General features: G+C 40.5%; 1 protein-coding gene across 1 annotated transcript in view; it reads right to left on the bottom strand.

Annotated features, from left to right (window-relative positions):
* The window catches only part of LRRC63 (leucine rich repeat containing 63), a 67415-nt gene that overhangs the window by 45888 nt on the left and 5256 nt on the right, over positions 1-16271 (bottom strand). The window contains exon 3 of the mRNA XM_025874866.2: positions 14502-14671. The gene's annotated coding sequence lies outside the window, so the exon portion shown is untranslated. The remainder of the gene's footprint in view (positions 1-14501; positions 14672-16271) is intronic.

The following is a 16271-nucleotide window of genomic DNA, read 5'->3' as shown; positions in this document are numbered from 1 at the left end:
CCCAAGCATGTATTTTAAAACAGTCAATGAAAAAAGTAGAAAAGTAAAAAAAGTAATTCATCAGACTCTGAGAAATATGCAGCTTGTTTTTCTTTAGAGTATTATTAGCACGTGGCTTCTTTTTCCTTGTAGGATTCCTGGGTCCTAATGAGACTGTGGCGGCTGCCATGCATTTATTCCACTTTTGCCTATGTCTACTCCATAGACTGATTAGCCTCTCAGAAAGACAAGAAAGTTGACAGCAATAGGCAGATCTGATTGCTAGGTTTTGTCTCAAGTAATATTTGTTGTGCATATTTTGTAAGTGTGAAAAATGTTTGTTTTTAGGCATAAAAATGTGTATTTCTCATACTTAATCTGTGTTCCTATATTTAAATTGAATCATGTTCCTATGTTCTTAAAAGTTGTTGGAACCATGAGAACTACTGAGAGACAGTTTTACTGACCAGTGCTTGGCTTTAAAATTTGTGCTTAGTGTGGCATGGTCACAATCAAGGCAATGTGCTTATCAGTAATTTTTTTAAAAAATGCTTTGTCACATGTGGAATCAGGCACTAGGCTTCATTCCCTGCAGATTTCTTCTAGCAAGTACCAGGCAGAACCTCAGGCTGTTTAATATGGAAATGATGTACAAATGCAGGCTGGATTTAGAAAGCACAAATCACATTCAATTTGGGTTATTTTACTATTTTATATTACTTATTTAATTTTTTTTTACTTTTTTTGAAAATGTTACTACCTCATTTTTTTTCCTTTAAAAAAAAAAAGCGTGTCTCCTTAAGGACTATAGCTCCGTTTTTTATTTTAAGGGTCTATTTTACCTGTTGTACAGTATGGTCAGCTTATGTATTTGTCCCATTAGCTTTGCAGTTTGGCAGAACCATGTGATGAAGCTTATGAAATTGAACCACAACACTTTGGCTCTTTTAGCAGATTGTATTAAGGAAGGCAGAGTAATGGTGAGCCAAGGTTATATATGTCCTGTGTTTTGGGGCTTTTTTAAAAAACTGTTGCTAAAATGAGATAAAAGCTTATTCAAAAGCAACCTTAGGACCCGAAGGTAATGCTATTGACTTTCCTAATGCCTGGGGAATACCTGGGGAATCTCAGATTTGCCTGTTGGTGAAAGGACACAGCTCTGAAGGAAAGGTGTAGAAATTGTTGCTAGAAATCTTTACTATTTTCCATGTACCTCTCTCCTCTTTCCTTTTAAACATAATAGGTTTACTGAACAGTTTCATCAGTGATTTAATCTAACATTTTACCGTATAGAAATAACTGCAGTAATTTGTATTTTTATGCTCATATTAGTCTTTTAGAAGTTCTTTTTAAAAAATGAAGTAATTTTTGAGTGCACATTAGTTAAACTGTTGAGTCCCCACAGTAACCCAGGGCACCACAGTGCTTTTGAGAAAGAGGTATTTTCTTGGTCTGAATTTATCTATTCAATTATGTATACAGTACTGGGAAATGTCTTCACTCTTCACCAGTCACAGTGGCTTAAATTTATACATTTCATGTGTTTTCATTATGCTACATAGAGAACAGTTTTATATTTTCTTAAATGGTAATAAAGATATTTTGAAGCTGCTATTCTTTTTACCTCTCATATCTGAAAACTTCATTTCTGTTCTTAATTATTTTAATTATTTCTGGCCAGTTATTTAGTTATTTCTTTTTGTCTTTCAGGATGATAGTTATTTCCTTACCTTTGTTTGAAGTAGAGACTGATCCTGAGATTCCTTTAAAGAAAAAAAATCATTACTAAGGAAATGATTTAAAAATTGTTAATAAGAAAATATCATGCAACCTGCATCATAGTATTAAAAAAAAAAAATCTTAAAAAAAAATATCCTAGGGCGCCTGGGTGGCTCAGTTGGTTGAGCGACTGCCTTCGGCTCAGGTCATGATCCTGGAGTCCCGGGATCGAGTCCCGCATTGGGCTCCCTGCTCAGTGGGGGGTCGGCTTCTCCCTCTGACCCTCTTGCCTCTCGTGCTCTCATTCTCTCTCTCAAATAAATAAATAAAAACTTTAAAAAAAATATCCTAAACATAATGAAAGGACAGTGTCTGTTTTTAAAAGCATATTCATGAATTCACTCATTCATTCCAGAATGATTTATTGGAAACCTACTATGCATAAGATACTTTGTAGGTGCTAAACTTCAAGCTTTATTAAAATAACTTATAATGATTTGTTTGAGAATTTATAATTTTAGACATTGAAATGAAATTTTAAATCATTTTCAGAGGCTTTACTTATCTATAACTACTTGAGGTTTTTTAAAATTTTTAACTTTTATTATGTTGTTTGGGTAGGATAACATTATTTATTTACACTACCCCAAATACTTGGAAACAGTTGTGTATTTCCTTTGCTTCAGTGATGGTTTTAGACTGTTCCTCTGCACCCAGCAGATATTAGATATCTATGTATATTGTGTGACTTGTGTCCTTCACCAAAAAAAAGGTAAAAAATATTTGTTTCTTTAATGTTAGGTTGACTAAGCAACCCTGCCTTTGGTGCTGTGAATGATGAAATGTCAATGTTGATTACTTACTCTGTGGAAGGCACTGTTCTTAGCTTTTGATTTTGTTTTATCTTACTCCACAATTATCATGCTAATTGAACATTCTAGTATCTGCATCAAATTTCAATCAAAGGCTGCATAACATAGCTCACTCAGCTCAGCAGGGTTCAGATCCCTGGCTGCCCTTTCTTAGCTCTCTGCCCTTGGATGAGCTGCTGAACCTCTCTAAGCCCCTTTGGTTTCCTCACCTGTGAACTTGGGGTAAAATGGGACCTAACGCAGGGTATTGTCAGGATTTAAAGCAATAATCTGTGTCAAGGACTCAGTTTTGTGCTGCATACAGTGAGTCCTCATTAGATGCTAATTGCTAGAAAACAAACGGCCCAGATGTCCTGTCTGCATTGTCCCTGCTTTATGTGATAATAGTTGATGATAGGTGAATCCTGGGCATTTATCCATAAAATATCACACCTGGTTTGCTACCGTCTCGGGCATGGCAGAGAACCTCGCCTGCGGCTCTCGGATTGTAAAACAAATGCGTGCTCTAGGCAGGTTCCTCCCTTCTGTCACAGTCCCTGTGGGCTGCAGAGGACCTGTGTGTGGGACAGCTTGTACATGAAAGTGTCCAAGTCAGTGATGTAAGTAAGGAGACCTTGGTTCGTCCTCCATGAGTCTAGTCTGCGAACTGCTGTGAGCATTGACTGCGTTGGACCAAATCCATAGTGAATCTCAACCAGTGACCCAAGGATGAAAGCTCCCTTGTTGTCAACATCCTCAGGGCCAGCTAGCTGGTGAGACTAACAGAGGTGGAAAAGGCAAAGGGGCTGCAATATGACCCTCCTTCGAATGGCTAGAGGGAAAGGTGTTCCAAAAGCACAGAATCCTTCCCAGGTTTTTTCTCATGTGCACCTTCATCTACTGAGTCCTTAGAACCAGCAGGGATTTAGTCCTAAATTTATAAGGAATATGCCCCATCCCCATAAGATGTATGAGCTGCATGCCCTCTGTTTAGTCCTCAAAAAAAGACATGTAGTGTTTTTAGAATCAGAGGTGAGTGGAAATGCTTTGTGATGACACTCTTCATTCTAAGACACATAGCAATTTATGACCTTAAACAGTGTGATAACACTCTTCATTCTAAGACACATAGCAATTTACGACCTTGATCAGTAAACACAATGGCTTTGCTCTTCAAACGTATCATTCTGCTTTATGCTCACCACCCTGTCTATGCATATGTATATTTTATTCTTAAGTGTAAGGAGGCTAAGATGGTATGTGGGGACCAGGGTAGGGAAGAGCACAGATTGCCTGGACATGTGACGGGTGCACCATATTCTCTGTGTTGATGAGGAACTTGCTTTTCTTAGACCACAGGTGGACGAGTAGAATGCGGGCCTGCCGTCTCAGCATCGCAGTGGATCTAGCATGCTCTTGACAGCCCTTCAGGATTTACAACAGCCTCAATCCCCCACCCTTATGTTCTGATGTCAGAGGCTTTATCAGGGTTGAAACGAGGGAGTTCCTGGACATTGCCTCTCTCCTCACCCTGTCCCAGGAGTGACCTGCCTTGGTGGCATGGAGAAAGTGGCTTCATTTCCTCCGCCAGTTATGCTAGGTGAAGTGATATCCTCCCAGGGAAGGAGATGTGGTGTCCAGCTCCAGTCAGGAGCCATGGGGAAGACAGACTGTGGTTCTTTACTCTTCCCCCCACTGCAATTCCAAGCAGAACACCTACACTTTTATCTGTTTGGTATATTAATATGACTCTGCTGCCTGGTTAGTACTTGGATGGAAGACTTGCTTTAAAGAAAAAGTTCTGTAACTACAAGAGATTTGCATGCATACCACCAAACAAGATGAGACTTAGTCTATGGTCCTACTTCTCATTGGATGGTACCTTGCTCTGAGCCATGGGAATTTTGCATGCCATTGCTGGTGGGGGTCCCTTCCTTGTGTTCAGGAACCCCACGCACCCGTTCACTTACCAGCCTACCCAGAATCAGACCCATAAGGCGATACCTCTAGTCGTCACTCCTTTCAGCAGGAGTTAGAGAAACCAGAATGTTCCCTCCTTCCTTGCCCCTTTTCCCAAGCCCAGACTCATGGCATTAAAAGGGATTGCTTCCAGTGGATTTGCCCAACTTGGTGTATAAAACTTTACCCAAGTGATCCTACTTGGGAGGAGAAAAAAAGCATCTCATCCTGCACACTCACTCTGGTTATTCTCAGTACATAGTTGTGAGACACTTGGTGTCCCCAGTGAAGGTAAAAGGGAGATGGCACTAATGGGGTCAGTGAGACGCTGAAGTGATTGACCACAGTGATTGGAAGTGGGTCCATTAATATAACAGTTCTGGCTTGCCACCATTTTCTTGGTAGAGATTATTTAGTTAGGAACCAGAAGGGCGGGTTTTGCTAATCTACTGTAAAATGAGCTGTGATGAATTAGAGCATTGTGCTTTTTAGACCCCCATTTGACACCTAGACTTGGCCCAGAGTGTTTCTTAATACGTATATCTCACTTATTATTTTCAAGGAGAAAAGTCATTTTGAAAATGAAGTGTTTTCCATAAGGTGTAGAAGTTGAGAGCTGCAAATGCTGTAAGGATGCCCTACAGTAGTGGAGGTGTGGATTTGAAGAGCCCAGGGTTTTCCATGAGTTATTGACATGAGCTGGTGGAGGATAAAGGAATCACATAAGAGAAGGGCTCTGGCTCAAATGGAAGGGAGGACTTTACCTCCTGCTTGACCTCCAGACCTCTCCCAAATGACCTCTGTCCTTTTGAAACATCCTCACAAAGACAAACAGGCACCATTCTAGTAAGAACAAGTAAGGGAACCAAAGCACACGCATATGGGCAAAATGGTAGTCCTCAGATGGCCAAGCACCATGTGGCTGGCTCAGCCCTCCACCATCGCTGAGTCCCCGGCTTGCAACCCTGCAAAGGTAATGCCTGGCCCTGCCAAGTAAGTCCACCTGGTACAGTGGGACAAGCAGCCCCCCAACCCCAAAAGGGGAGGCATGTGTCTCCCCAGCAAGACACCTCTGACGCTCCACCAGCAGCGCCGACCCCAGGGTGGTGGCTGGGAACGGTAAGGGGGGGGGTGGCCTGGAGTGCTCCAGGCGTGCCAGGAGGTCCAGATGCAGTGCGCTTAGGCCCCAAGGCTGGAGGAGCCAGGCGGTGGTTCCTCCCCGCCGCCCTCCCCCGCCCTCCCCCGCCATGGGGAGAGCCACTGGGGACACAAAGCCAAGAGGACAGGAGGGTCCACAGTGTCAGGGGACCCAGGCCCAGCAAAGCTGCTGCTGAGGGGCAGAGGGCAGGAGGGGCAGGGGGCTGGGGGTGGGAGTCCCAGGGGCAGGGGGGAGAAGAAGGGCGGTCCCATTCCCCAGGAATGTCTGTCTGTCGGCAGCCTGGGCTTAGGGCCCCCCGGAGAGCTGACAGGCACCATATCGGGATGACAGGCACCCGTCTGAAGTACAAGCGACAGACTTTGGATGGGGTCAGGGTGCAGTACAGGAAGTTGGTACCAGAGAGGTCACACAGCCCTAATGAGAGAGAAGATCAAGATCCTGTCTCCTGGCACCTTATATGCCCTTTATAGCAGTTTTATGCTGTTTGTTTTTAAACAATGGGTGTGTTTCCTGAGTGTGTGATCATGAAGTTTATATAAGAAATATCATTACTGAGTCACTTCAGGACAGCTCTAGCCTGAATCTCCAATGGAAGATCCGAGAGAGTTGTTGGGATTGTCTGTGTTTTCAATCCAGGAAGTTTCTCAAACTAAACTGGGACTCAGAGAACTATGTCACCCCAGGTGGCTAACTTCTGTGAAACTCAGTTTCCTCACCTTTAAGGCTCTTTCCATACTCCTGCTCTATGATTCTATTACTAATTTCTACTCACGAGCATTTATTGATCGGTAACCATAAATGTAGCCAAATATTGAATATCTTGACATTTCCCACATAGACCAGTCTTGGAGTAAGAATGTCTTTAAATCTGTTTGATTTTCGGGTACTAGACTGGGTGATTTTATTTGCTCTTAAATAATTATTATCTGTTAAGCTTGGTGGATGTTAACACTGAGTTTGGTATTTCCACAATTTAATGAACAAAAACGTGTGTGCTTTCTGAATTTTGATCAGCTCCTCCTTCAACTTTCCTATTTTTAATTGAGTGTTTCAATATCAACGTAATTAATGCTTCTTGGGAAAAAATAATAGAAAAGTGTAGAAAGTAAATGTCTGCTCCCCAAACCATTATATTTATTATATAATATAACTAATATACAATTAATATATAATATATAATCAATATATAAAATTTCATATCTATTAATAATTTAAAATATATAATTATATATAATTTTTAATTAGAGATTACAGTGTCTATATTATTTGATAGCTCAGTTTTTTTCATTTATTTTATTTTATCTTAGACATCCTATGGAACCATATTTATAGACCCATTTTACTTTTCCCAATCCAGCCTTTGATTGTACAGTCTCAGAACCCTGCTTTTTCAATCTGCCCAGGTATTGTTAAGAAATACTGAACTAGAGGTCATGAAACTAGTACATGTTTATTGTAGGAAAATCAATTATACAAATAAATAAAAAAAGAAAAATTTCCTCTAATCCTTTTCATATAGAGATAACTATTGTTAACATTTTGATATATAAAACTAAAAGCATTTTATGTACATACACATATGTCGTGTATGTACATAAAATGTACATGCATATATATTTTTTAATTTAAAAATATTGTTTCATTACTATTTTATAACCTTATTGTTTCTTTCAAAAATGTAAGAATTTTTTTTCCATGTGGCATGAGCACATATGTATTTTTTAATTTAAAAATATTGTTTCATTACTATTTTATAACCTTATTGTTATATTTTTTAATTTTGTACACATATATATTTTTTAATTTAAAAATATTGTTTCATTACTATTTTATAACCTTATTGTTTCTTTCAAAAATGTAAGAATTTTTTTTCCATGTGGCATGAGCATTTTATTTTATTTTATTTCAGGTTTTTTAAACAGATTTTATTTATTTATTTGAGATGAGAGATCACAAGCTGGGGGGTGGAGAGGGCAGAGGGAGGAGAGAGGTAAGCAGATTCCCCCGCTGATTGCAGAGCCAGACATGGGGATCTCAGACCCTGAGATCATCACCTGAGCCAGTCAGATACTCGCCTGACGGAGCCACCCAGGCACCCTTGACATAAGCATTTTAAAGCTTTTTGATAAAATAACCCCCTATTTGTCTTCTAGAAATCCTGATTTAAGTTCCCACCAGCTGTGTGTGTTTATTTCCCTTCATGGGAGCTAACTCATCCTGGGAATTAATCATTTTTTAATCTTATTCTGATAGGTAGAAAATAAATCAATTTGTGTTTGATCATTAACGAGCTTAAACATCTTATTCCTCTGTTTATAATTTATTATAAATGATTTATCCTGGTGTCTTGCCTATTTTTACATTGTAGGGTTTATTGTTCCCTCCTAATGATTTTTAAGGTATCTTTGTGTATTATGGATACCTAAGATACCCAGTTTGCCTACCTTGGCTATTTAAGATGAGGGGTAAAGTGGTTACGGATTTGGGCTCTAAAGCCAAACAGACATGATTTGAGTGCTGGCCTCACCATTTACTAGTGAATGACTTTGGTCAAGTTACTCAACCCTTTAAGCTTTAATATCTACATCTGTAAAATTGGGATGGCACCTATCCCATAAAGAGCTATGAAAATTCAATGAGAATGTCCTTGAAGTGCTTTAACACGGTGCCTGGAGTATTAAAAATGTTCAGTAAATGTCAGCTTTCTATTTTTCTCAATGACAATTCAGAACCTAATAGTAGAAATCAAATGTCACACCATGACCATTATTATTGTAATTGTATGTAACAGTGACTTTGTTGCTAAATTATACTAAAATGGAACTTGTGCTCTTAAAAAATACACACATATATAGGTATTTATGTATCTATACATATATCGTATGAACAGCCATAAAGTTATAGAATACATACATATGTATTTATACATGTATATATGTGTATGTATATATGTGTACATTATATGAACAAAGTTATTTTATACTTGAGCATGTGTAGTTTGTTTAATTGGTTAGAAATCAGTGCTAGGAATTACAGTTTTTATGTGGCTGCCAGTGCTGAGGTGGACAGCCTCCTACCATCCCAAATACATAGAAATGTCAGATAAAATATATAGCTGAGGGGTGCCTGGGTGGCTCAGTCCATTAAGCGTCTGCCTTTGACTCAGGATCCCAAAGTCTGGGGATCAAGTCCCACATCGGGCTCTCTGCTTGGCAGGGAGCCTGCTTCTCCTTTTCCCCCTTATTTATTAAAATAAATAAAATTTATTTTATTTAAATAAATAAAATTTATTTTATTTAAATAAATAAAATCTTTAAAAAAATGTAGTGGAGATAAACATAAAGGAAAATAAATCCTCGTGTTGGAAAGAAAAAGAACTCAATGGCAGTGAAGTTAGGTCAGAATGAAGCCATGGCAGTCCACAGAGATGTCCCATTTGGACATGGGCTTGTAGGGGGCCAGGCACGGGGATTGTACCACCTACATGGGAAGTGGGGAAGAACTCTCTGGTCTGCAGCGGGCAGAGAACTGAAACAAAATACCCTGCATAGTGTTGAGAGCCTCAAAACCGCGATCCTGTCTCTGAAACTAGAGAATCTGCACCCTGGCCGGGAAAGTAGAGGGGCAAGGGAGCTCTCTGGGACCTCTTATAAGAGCACCAATCTCTTTCATGGGGGCTCCACCCTCATGACCTAATCACCTCCCAAAGGCCCCATCTCCCAGTATCATCACTCTGGGGATTAGGTTTGTACATACAAAATCTGAGGGCACATAGACATTCAGGCTGTGGCAGTTTGACTAGAGAAGAAGCTGGTTAGGGAAGGCTACCAATGAAGGTCCAGATCTCAGGATTCAGAAGCAGTAGGGAGCCCTGAAAGATTTGGAGCTGGGCATCTCCAGGATCTGCATCAAGAGATGAATCTGGAATTGACGCCAAGTTACTCCCTTAATTTCCAAGGGCTAGTGAGAAAAGAACCAGCTCCAAATAAATCATGAGTTTGTGCAACATGAAGGCCAAATGATGTCACTGTGGGCTGCAGTAGTTCAAAAGCAAGCGAAGTGAAGAATTGATCTCCTGGAGAACACAGTAGGTAGCATGGGCCAGTGAACAGAATAACCTGCGCCCGCGGGGATCGATACCCCGCTCACAGGGCAGCGAGTGATTTAATTCCAGAAAATCACCGCTCTTCTCATTCAAAGACGTACCTCAATTTTGTCGTTTTTGTTTTGAATTTAATTTTTAAGCTAATTTTTTTATTTATAGGTAGGATCTAAGTGCATTAGCAGTTTATACCAAGTTTTATGCTTGCTTATTGTAATGGAAATAGTTAAAGACAACTCTGGAAGTCTGGGATCATTTTTCCAGATATTTATTTATGTTAGAGAAATTCTGGTCTAGCTGACTCCCCTCATTTCACAGTTACAGTTAAAATGTAAAATGAAGCACAGAAAGGTGATTAATAATAACAGTAACTATAATAAAAATCATTTTGTTAAGTATGAATACTAGCACTATCGGTGCAGATGCTGTGTATTGGTCATTATGCTAAGCACTCCCCACGCATCTTTTCATGTATGCCTTGGAACTATGCTAGGAGGTGCGTGCTGTTTACTTTTCTTATTTTGATGAAGAAACAGGCTTACAGGAATTAAGAAACTCATCCAAACTTACAAAGATCATAAACCCAGGAACCAGGTTTGGAATCCAAGCCTTGGTAACTCCAGAGCATGTGCTCCTAACTTCTTTGCTCCAGTGGCTTGATCTGGCCACACAAGTTGAAACTCGGGTAAATTTAAATACCTGATCCCCTGATTTGTGTTGTGTATTTTCTCCCTCACCTCAGGCCTCCATATCTTTGAAAGTAGATAGCTGAAACCACAGAGTAGTTCGAGATCCCACTGTAAGAAAAATGTTTCTGATATAGTAGATGTCATTCTGACATCTACTATATCAGAAGTTCAGAATATTTAGTCATATTTTTAATTTCACGTGAGAAAAACTTTGACTTTTCGTGTTTGCAAGGCCAATGTGATGAGGCAAAGTTGGAGAGGTAGAGGGGCAGCAGATGACTTTTCGTGGAGTCGCTAGAATGTTTTAATTAGATATTTGATACATCTTTTGTTTTCCCTATCACCTGTAGCAACACCAGGTGTTCAGGTTTTGGACCAGATATTGGTCCCCTAAGTATTTGTTGGTACTTGTACACTTGTATATAAGTCTAGAGGGACAAAAATTGATTTAAGAAGTATTTCCCAGAAGTATGCACAAGTAATTCCACAAAAGCCACGTATACATTAATCAGTGCCACCAAACTTTAGAATCAGGGCTATTATTCTCCTTTGGAAGTCATCAAACATCCTCTTCTATAATTGCTTGTCTTGATCTACACTGAAAATCTATCGAAGCAGTTAACCTTTCTCTTTGATGATACAGGCAGCTGTTTTAGGTTATACACTTAGCTAAGGTACTCACTTGATAGACCACAATATTAATTTTAAATCAGTTCTCCACCTACTCAGTACCTGCACCAGTGGAGATGAATAGGATGGGAGAAAAAAAACATGCCCTAATGCTTGTATTTTGAATTCACGTTCACCTTATTATTTATTATAAAGGGGAAAAGCACTAGCTTTATGGTAGAGGACCATGGCAGACATCAGGTGCTCCATGATACAACGCACTAAAAAGGACACATCACTTACGTGGCATTACTGCCAAAAATGCATACCTGATTTAATTGTGAGGAGACAGACAAGCCCAAACTGAGGGACATTCTATGACTAGCTTTTTCTAAAGTGTCCAGGTGTTGAAAGACAGACTGAGGAAATATCCCGGGTTATAGGGGACTAACAAGACATCACAACTAAATGGACTCTGGGATAATGGATTGGGTCCTACTCCAGAAAAAGAACATTAATAAGACAGTGCGCTAAATTTGAAAAAGGTCTGTAGTTTAGTTAGTAGTGGTGTATCAATGCTAATTTCCTGATATTGCCAGTTGTATTGTGGTTATATAAGATGTTAACATTTAAGAAAGTTGGGCAAAGGGCATATGGGAATTCTTTGAACTATTTTTGCACCTTTTTTGTAATTCTGAAATGATTTCAAAATGAAACGTTAAGTAATTAAAAGAAAAAGATTTTTTTAAAGTGTAATCACTAGCCATTAATGTTGCTCAGGCATCATACCAAATGCCCCTCAAGCAGCCTCTCTTCCAAACCCCTAGCCAGCTATTTCATACACTCTCCTTTCTTTACAGCCCTTCCATAGCTTCTTCCCCAAACTCATTCATTGTGGAAAAAGAGGCAGTCGGAAGAACTTGCACAGGCCCACCTTCCAGCACCTGTGACCATCTACTCTGCTTTCTCTCCTGTCTTTGTGGATGAGCTGTCTCTGTTCCTTGACCAGGACAAGCCCCCCGACTTGTTTACTAGAGCTCATTCTTTCTTACCTATTTAAGACATTTGCTCTAGCAAATCTTCTCTCTGTCTCTTGCATGATTTTTTTTTCTCTCTCTCTCCGATGGGTAATTCCCAGAATCATAGAAACTTACTGTTATTTCTCCCATCTTAAAAAAGACACTTGAGGGATGCCTGGGTGGCTCAATCGTTAGGCGTCCGCCTTCGGCTCGGGTCATGATCCCAGGGTCCTGGGATTGAGCCCCGCATTGGGCTTCCTGCTCAGCGGGAAGCCTGCTTCTCCCTCTCCCCCTCCCCCTGCTTGTGTTCCCTCTCTTGCTGTGTCTCTCTTTGTCAAATAAATAAATAAAATCTTAAAAAAATAAAAAAAGACACCTGAGGGGCACCTGGGTGGCTCAGTCGGTTAAGTATCTGACTCTTAGTTTCAGCTCAGGTCATGAGCTCAGGGTCCTGAGATAGGCCCCACATCATGTTCCTCACTCATCATGAGTCTGCTTGTCCCTCTCTCTCTGTGCTCTCTCTCATAAATAAATAAGATCTTAAAAAAAAAAAAAAAGACACTTGAGCCCACTTCCCCCTTGAACCAGCTTCCACAAAATTTATTTTCTTCCCTTTAAACAAATCTTTTGAAATTTGTTTATAGTTTCTGTTTCCATTGTCTTCCCTCCCATTCTTTTAGGAAAAAGAGTCCAATGGGACTTTGGCCCCGTGTCTCTACCAAACTGTCCTTATGTGATTACCGATGGCCTCCATGTTTCAGTGGGCAGTTCTCTAGCCTTATCTTCTGTGGCCAGCAGCAGCTTTTCAGATTGGTCCCTCTTCCCAACTTGAGATCTAGCTCTACCAGGCCTCCAAGTCATCACAGGCACCTGGTCTATTTCCTGTCTCTCCGAGAGTTCCTTCCTACTACGCTCTGCTGGTCCCTCTTCATTTTCCTAACCTTTTACATTAGAGTGCCTCAAAGCTCAGAGCTTGGACCTCTTCTCTTCCTTATCTATATTTGTTCTCTAGGTGATCTCATCCAATTGTATAGCTTTAAATACCACTGATGACTTCAAATTTAACCCTACAGAGTGGGCTTCCCGATACTATAGGCCACTGCCTACTCAAATCTCCTAATTGGGTCCCTAACAGGCACAACCTGTCTAAAAACTGAGCTTGTGCTATTCTCCACCCTCAAGCCTGCTCTCATCTAGTCTTTCCACATCGGTTAATGCAGACTTCATCCCCCCAATGGCTCCGGCTAAAGGCCTTGAATTCATCCTGGACTCTTCACTTTCTTATATGCTGCAAAGAATCTCTCAGTAAATTCTTTCAGCTCTACTGTCAAAATACACACAGAATCGGGTGACTTCTTGCCGTCTCCACCGCTGTGACCTCAGTCCAAGCCACCCCTGTCTCTCAAAGATTCTTGCAACAGCCTCCCACTGACCTCACTACGCCCAGCTTTCTCTCCTTTGGTTTAATCAGGAGACTTCCTTCCCTGCAGTGACTTCTTACACCACTTACGATCAAAGCCAACACCCTGTGCGATCAGGCCCCTCTGACCTCATCTGCTGCTCCTCTACCTCTCCATCTTTGCCTCATCACTTTGGCCTTGCAAACAGCAGGTGCACCTTTCCCTCGGGACTTTTGCACTTGTTCCTCCTGCCTGGAATTTTCTTATCCCAGATTCCGCAGGGCTTACTCCACTTCCACTCCTCACCGTCAGCACCCATTTCTCTCCTGTTTCAACTCAAATGTCGCTTTCTCAGTAAGACCTTGCCTGGTAACCTTCTTTAGAATTTCAATTCCCTATCACCCTTCTCTGCCTAAAGGGCACACACATACCACACACACACACACGCACACACATACTTCTGTTCCCCTTCCCTGATATCATTTTTTCTTCCTAAGATTTATCACTATTTAGTGTATTGTATACTTTGTTATCTTGTATATTATTGTCTGCATCTCCCAGTGAGGATGTAAACTACAACAGGTCAGGAACTTTTGTCTGATTCATGCACAACTGTATCGCCGGTGCCTCTGATAGTACCTGGCACATAGTAAATGCTCAATAAATATTTTTGAAAAAAATGAAAGAATGGGTGCATGATTCTGCACCGGACCCTCAAATTTTGGTGCAACGGGCTTTGAACCAATGGAATGTTCCATGCCTTGTGACAACCTTCAGCAGTAATTTGCCATGGTATTCCTCAGATTCCCTGCCTTCTTTGGATTAATGCTAGGCATCCAGTATTTACCGCACCAAAGATTTTCCCATCATCTCCAGCTAATGATGATGCCAACAATGATGATAACAGGTCAGGCTCATTTCAATACCTTGCATGATTTGTTACCGACCTTTGAGTATCATTTTTACTGTCAAACCATTCATCCCATATGTACAGTAATAGGCATTATTTTCTCACCATTTTTAGGTCTTTCAGTTGTCTCTCTTTTCACTTCCATTATAACGGTATGCCTCCTCTGTCAGGTGATCTCAACATTCTTGAGTCCTTCGCACCGGTTACACATGAGAGGGTCAGTCATGTTTATGACTCTGCCATGGCTTCCTTGTTTCTGCACAAACACGGCAAACCTGCCATAGACCAGAGGCTGTAAGTTAGGGACATGACATTTAATTTTTTTTTTAATTCATGGACAATATTTTAAAAATCAGATGATTTCACATAAAAACCCAGATTTCTGGTTTCTCTTGAGCAATCTGGTTGGCATTCCTTCTGCTACCACCTGTGGACAAGACTGCTATTTTTCCAGCAGATGTCAGTTTCTGCCACTTATACCCAGCCCACATCACTCCGGTTAAGTACCTGTCCGGCCCCCGGAGCCATTTGGGATTGACTCAAACCACAGGCAGGAAAATGACTTTAGAGATGAAAACAACCCTGTGTGCCCATTAATGCCAGTTGGCACACTTAGTCTGAAGCCTTGTTTTCCTGAACACTTACAAAATGAAAGTTTATAAATTCAGTAGCTTCAGTGAATCTACAACCAACAGCAATTTTGGAGAATTCATGCTTCATTCATTCTGTGACTTTTTTTTTTTTAATTATCTTAATTTAAAAATATATTTTTTTGCTTATCTTTCATTTACCTTTCATTTCTCTTGATTTAAACAGGAAAGGACAATGGGAAAGGAGATGGGATGACAAAGGATCCTTCCCCTACCCACCTTCTCATTCCTCTGACTGGAGTTTGTCAAAGACTAGGAGGCCTTTAAAGGCTGAAACCCTCATGGTGTAGACGGCTGACACAACCCACTGGAGAGGTAGCAGGAACCACTCAATGACTCGGGTTAAAATGTGTGACCACCTGGGCATATTTTGTTCCATTTTCTGGCTACTATCTAATTTATTTAAAAGAAGACCTCCATTTGCTGGTTAGCGAGCACTCAGCCTTCATCTGTAAAAAGTTCGTAGCCAAAGGACAACGAGAAAAGTGAGTTAATTGAATGTCACCGAGGTTCAATCCTGTTTACTCTGGATTGGAAGCCAAAAGGCAGGATGCAAATTGTCAGGAGTTAGGCTTTGAACTCTGTCGGGACAGAGAATGTGTCTGTTTTATCCACCGCTATTGTCTCGATGTCTTGTAAAAAGTAGGCTGAATGAGAAAAATAGTGAATGAATTTGGACGTTGTGATTGTTGCAGGCAGAAACAAGTTTTGAGATTTTTCTGGGCACTTCCAGGGTCTCGCCGATGGAAGCAGATCTTACACATTATTGTGAATGGAAATGGATTATTAATATTCTTGTTTGGTCCAAGAGACTTCATTTTGAGCCATTTCCTTTTCCTGAATAGGATTTTCCTCAAAATGGACAGAATTTAAATTGCACATGCCTTCTCCTTTATTGATACTTAACGTTTCCTGGGACAGAAAAACAAGAATAAAATATGGTCCTTTATTATCTAATACAATATAAAATAATCTGAAATCCAATCTCATATTATCTAAGTATATTCCTTTACATGCCAAAAAATTAATCAAATTGGCCTTTCTTCTCCCCCAACCTCCTTGATGTTGGAGGTCAGTCCTTGAACTTCTGCTCCTTTGCTTCTAAGTGCTTCCTGCTGGAGAGTTGACCCTGTCTCAGAGTTTTAATTCTCTCCATGCTGATGAGGCTCAGATCTGTGTCTTTTGCCTTGACTTAGCCCCACACTCCAGTTACGTAGATTGCATT

This window comes from Callorhinus ursinus, unplaced genomic scaffold (assembly GCF_003265705.2).
Source record: "Callorhinus ursinus isolate GAN/ISIS: 27379988/994484 unplaced genomic scaffold, GSC_fseal_2.0 scaffold7, whole genome shotgun sequence".
NCBI classification, from domain to species: Eukaryota; Metazoa; Chordata; class Mammalia; order Carnivora; family Otariidae; genus Callorhinus; species Callorhinus ursinus.
Note: the sequence above shows the minus strand (reverse complement) of the source record. Positions and strands in the feature narration are given on the sequence as shown.